Source organism: Pinus tabuliformis, chromosome 8, assembly GCF_031772625.1.
Source record: "Pinus tabuliformis cultivar Carrire ecotype Pingquan chromosome 8, CPIR1, whole genome shotgun sequence".
NCBI classification, from domain to species: domain Eukaryota; kingdom Viridiplantae; phylum Streptophyta; class Pinopsida; order Pinales; family Pinaceae; genus Pinus; species Pinus tabuliformis.
The window spans coordinates 1,386,818,139-1,386,824,138 of NC_142294.1; positions in this window are offsets into that span (position 1 = coordinate 1,386,818,139).

Genomic DNA, 6,000 nt, shown 5'->3' on the forward strand with positions numbered 1-6,000 from the left:
AGCTAGATCCCCAGTTGTCACAATGGTTTTTTTTGGACGAATCTGTCTTTGAGAGGTTGATATGAATGTGGAATATTAGTTTTCTATGCTAAGATCCTCATCAGAATACAAAAATGTGCTTGAGGTTTGTACTCCAAAATAGCAAGTAAAAACATTAGATTTTATGTGTGTTTTCTTATGTTAATTTCATGAAAAAACTTTAAACATGAAATCAAAACATTGAATGGAAGCATGCATCAATCAATAATACACCAGCCATTGTTAAAGGAGTTCACCCCTCTTGGTCTACATCTCCTTGTATCAGCTCTAATGGCATGACCCCTTCTCATTATGCTCAATGTTTAGAAAAGAAGAGTACATAAGGAGCTAAGAAATTGAATGGTTAGTTTCTCCTTCAAAGAAACAAACTTTGAAGAGTTATCACTCCAAATATATGTTAACCTACAGTCAAACATGTAAACTTTCAGCAAACAAAGGCATCTTGCACCAAGACCCCATACTCCAACTTCAAAGAGCATCAACAGTACTACAATCCACTTGAAGTACATAAACAAGTCTCTTCTCCAAAACACATAGAGAAAAGAGGAATAAAAGATACAACATTGATGTAATAGTTGTTGTAGAAAGCACATGGAGGCTGGAAAACCCCTGCAAGGTCATCTCCATCTTCAAACTCCTCCATAAACTGATTCAACACTGGTTGACCATGGCACCCATAGACTTCAATCTGCAAAAATTATATCTAGAAGTGCTCCTTTGATTCTAAAACCTACTCCAATGAGTCTAGAATGTCCAAAAATGGCTATCTAGCCTCTTTTTGCATCCAATTTGGTCGAAAACTGGAGAAGTTATGACCTCTCCTAGTTTCTCAACTATTCGCTCCACAAATTGCACAAAATTTGGCACCAATCCTACAATTTCGCCCCAAAAAAGCATTAATCAGGCAAAAATTTTGCCGCGTGACGGGCGAAATTGTAGGGTCGTTAAAAAGTCCTATAACCCCCTTGCGGTCATAAAAAATGCTAAGTGGCCTTGGTCACATGCGGCGGTCAGGAGGTGGCAGTTTAACATTAGGAGTGTTCACATGCGAAGGCCCCTGGTGGTTAAGGTTAGCGGGTGGTTAACGGTTGCGTTTAAATTAATGGTTAGCCGGCATGTTCACATGGGATCTGTTGGTGTTCATCATTAGCATTGACCGCTGGTGGTCACATTAAATGTTGCAGGGGTGTTCACATGGGGGGTGGTTAAGTTTGCCCCCCCCCCCATACCATGCGGCATTAAACTTTAACATAAACCTGCTACCATTACATGTTAAGTAACACAGTGCGGGCACAATGGTAAATTGGTTGGTCTATGTGATGGGAGGTCTCGGGGTCGAGCCCAGCCTCTGCCTTGTCCGCCATAACAAATTTTGACATGCCATGAGGAGGACATGTGGCGACCTTAGGCTTAGCCACATGTCACCTCCTCGTTGGTCCCAAACAAAAACACATGGACCAATAGAATGATGCCACTGAGCATGAGAATATTCCAAAGAATATACCAAAGGAATATACCAAGAATATTCCTTTTGTTGACTGGGCTGTACGAATGCCGAGTCAGCATCCCTGTCAGCACCTGCAAAATTTTTCCCTATTTGACAAAGTGAATAGAACGCATTTCTAGGAGCATACAGTGTATGTTTCGTGCGAAACAAGTTACGTCGGAATCAAGACGACGAGATCTACGCAATCATTCAAGTTTCACACCATTATGAAAACTTTGAATTTTTGGAAAATTTTGAGCTCCTAATCACTCTTCCCCACTGAAAACTTTTGGTCCCCAAAAGTTCACTTTCAATTGTTTAGCATTTGAAGGTACAATTCCTTCACTTTTCCAAAATCGATCCAATCAATGATTGTAGTGCCTTGACTTATACTTGTCTTGGCTCTTTCTTATGATGAAATTGAAATATATCCCGACCAAAGAATTCAAGTTCAAAGTTCTTCTCGGCTTGTCCATGTATATATGGCCATCCACAGCAACATCCCTCTCAAGAAGAATTCCCGTGGCGATCTTCTGCAAAATCATTATCTAGGATAAGATCCCAAAAAGACCTTGACAAATGAACCAAACTAGTTTCACATAGTGAATACTTGTATAACTGAGTGCTTAACACATTGTTAATATACTAAATGTGTAGCAACTACTCATACAATAGTTTTAAAATGCTTTCTTAAACTACAAATAGAAATGCATTTTATAAGATGGAATAAACTTGACTCCCAAATTTTCCATTCAAATTGACTATCAACAAGCCAAACTAGCATAACAATGCCAAATAAAACATTGTTGAATATAAGTGATTTATTTATGAACATCACTTTTACAAATTGCCCAACTATGGGGATACGCAACTAGTGCAAAACAAATATTTACAAACTTCAACTCGACAAATAGTTTGCCCATTTCTCACCCAACCAGGTAAATGAACCCTCTATTTGAACTTTTTCTTCTTCTGGAGCTGCTTCACTTTTTCTTTTGTCGCTTCCTCTTCTGGTGCTTGCATAATTTGCTTGCGCTTGTTAGGATGAAGTTGTGGAAACAATTTCCAACACTTCTCAACCCAATGCCCATTGATATTGTAGTGAGTGCAAAAGTTCTTTTGAGCTTCTCTTGGCTCAAATGTCTTTAACCTTGGATGAGATTTTCTCTTTTCGGTCTCAATTCCATTAGACATAAACATCTTCTTTATGATTGCTTTCCTTTTATAGCACTTATCTACACAATGGTTAGATGAAAGGCAAAAGGTGCATGGAAACACATTCCTCAACATGTTATTCAAATCAGCATGTTGTTTTCCATTATGAAAAGCATTTGAATTAATAGGATGATTATACCTCTTTTTGTTGTCCTTTGGCTTACGCTTCTTGTGTGAGGAACTTGCATGGCAAGAAGAACTTAGCTTCGTTTCTTATTCAACCTTTTCATCTCTCTTTGGAGATGTTTTTCACTTCAAGTCCTCCTTATGCTTGAGGAACCAAGCGGGTACCAATTCTAGATGCAAATCCCAACATCTTGCCTCCTCATGTTCTCTCTTATGGCAAAAGGAACACGATGCCCAAGAGTTGTAACTGGAAGACCATTATTCTTTTGCAACATAGCCTAGGCCTTCATATTTAGGCCTCTCCTTTGCCTCAATTGGATTTTTAATGCCTTAATGGTTCACTCCAAGGCCTCCTCCCTTGAAACCCATCTTGGCTAAGAGCTTGGATCCAATGCCTTTACTATGTTTTTCAAAGGCTACAAATGAATTTACATCAACACTTTCATGTAAAGAAGAAGCATGTAAATGCTTACCATTTTCCTCATCTTTTGATTGACATACAAAGATGTTTTCAAACTCTCTTTTGATTTTGGATGTGTCCTCTTGGACTCTTTGGCTCTCTTCTTTTAGCTCCTTGAATTTGGGTGTTGATAGAACCTCATCCTCCACATCATGTGGACAAAAGGTACAAACTTTTCCATCTTCCTTCTCTAAGGGACTTTCTACACTAGCATCTTGCATAAGAGTTGTAGAAAAACATGAAGATTGTGGAGAAGATGGTGGTTTATCACCATTCTTGTTACCTTCTTCCCTTAGAGAACATTCTCCTCTTGGAGGTCTAGAGCTTTCACCTTGCAATTTGGTATTCCTCTCTTCATAGAGGACTTTCACCATTTCTGCCATGTCTAAGAAAGCCTTTCTAAAAGCCTTCACATCCTCTGACATTCTTGCAGGCTCTCCTCCTTGGTACATGCTTTGCTTGAAGCTTCTACTGCAACTTGAGGTAGAACTGGTGGTAGAGATTGTAACAATATTGCTCTCCTTTCCAAAATCTTCTCCTCGCTTGAGCTTAAAAACACATTCACTTGCAAACAACAGTCAATTCCTCCTTTCACAAAACAAACTAGTGCTATGATACCACTTGATCTAAATGTGGAATATTAGTTTTCTATGCTAAGATCCTCATCAGAATACAAAAATGTGCTTGAGGTTTGTACTCCAAAATAGCAAGTAAAAACATGAGATTTTATGTGTGTTTTCTTATGTTAATTTCATGAAAAAACTTTAAACATAAAATCAAAACACTGAATGGAAGCATGCATCAATGAGTCTTTGATTTCATGTTTAAAGTTTTTTCATGAAATTAACATAAGAAAACACACATAAAATCTCATGTTTTTACTTGTTATTTTGGTGTACAAACCTCAAGCACATTTTTGCATTCTGGTGAGGATCTTAGCATAGAAAACTAATATTCCACATTTAGATCAGAGGTAAACCTGGCATTTTGGAGGGTGATAAGGGTTATTTCGAAAGGGAAAATATGTGGAAAGCGGTCAGAGCACAACATGACAATCAGAGTTTTCCAGAGAAATCCCCAGATCAAATCCTCCTGGTAGCGGATCTCCTAGTAAGTACCACAAATCCTCCAGGAGTTACTGCTTTTGTTGCTTAAGAAATTGGGTTTACGAGAGGACTGGAAGATATAATGAAGAGTTGTGGGTTATGGGGTAATGAGGACCTTAAGCATTGCATAATTGGGTCTCTGATTAAATGACAACGGAGTGGCTCAGAGAGTCTTTAGACCACTTTCCTCGAAGAGTAACCAAAATGAGGACCCAATTTTAAAATATCCACGACCAGAAGGCAAGCTAAAGGAATTCACAGGAGAATAATGTTTTGCTGAACTCACAGTGACAAAGGCAAGAGAAACACATGGAGAATTAGGAGCGGTAGAAGAAAATATTGAAGAAATTACCCTTCATGTGGCCCCAGGAAAAAAATTGTAACGCCCTCCTCCCACATCTATCCAAGTAACCAGCCAACCGGGGTAAACATGTGATGAGAAGTTACTATGATATGATTCGACCTCCTAAGTCACCTTAAGGAAGCGGAATCAACGGAAAACACACCATATAGACCTTCCACATTAGCAATAAGAATCTCAAGAACCGTCCCAACCTCTCAGGTAACCAACCCCTGATTCCCACTGAGTTTTTAGACCAATTAACCCTCAAACGCTCCCATGATATGGGCATTCCAACATCCAGAAGGCTCTAGACGCTCCCACAGCATGGTGTGTCAATGTCTAGGGACTATTTTTCTCAGTGTTGTGCTAGCATCCCTGGGATTTGAGCCACTTTTTCAAGCCCAAAGGCTAGGCCACTAACTAAAATTCAATGGCACTTTCAGAATCCCTGATTTACATAACAACAAGGCTTACAAACCAAAACTAACTCCAGGACTAGGTCTGGCCATTCCCCAACCGGGACTGACATTTTGTCAAACACTTAGCAACAATGCAATCTACTGGAAATGAATACAAGACATAGTATTAAATATTGATAACTCATATGAGACTTGACAAGAAGGATCACCAACCTCTTCCCTTAATTGTTTTGACATCAATTAGGTCTTGCATCCATTATCCTTTCAGTTACAAGTAAATACATGAAATAACCATGGCAATAACCAGTCATATAACCATGCTTATAACCAACATTAAACCATGAAAATAACAATGAGATAAAAACCATTAAATCCACATATTAACAAGTACAAAGCAAGAGAACTTAGCTTTTATTAAACATAGGCAAATCTGACCAAGTTTGGGACTTCCACGTACCACCCGACCATAGACATGGTTGAACCAAATCTTTCTTTCATCCAATCACCCCCGTGTCATATTCCAAGCATGAATGTAGGATCTCATGGATAAACCAATCCAAAAAACAACCAAGGGAATCCATAGGTTAAACCACCTCCACCCTCACCAAACTGTGATCTCACCAAAACTGGCACCGAGATCACAAAACCAAACCGAGCTAGGAATGCCTTCGGACTCCATCACTATCCTTGAGGAATTTTCTATCTCCTTGTCTCTTAGGCTTTATGGCAATCCACATTGGATCACTAGGCCCTAAACCAAGACACCACCCTCATGCTTTACTGTGTATCCCGCCAAAACCGGTCAA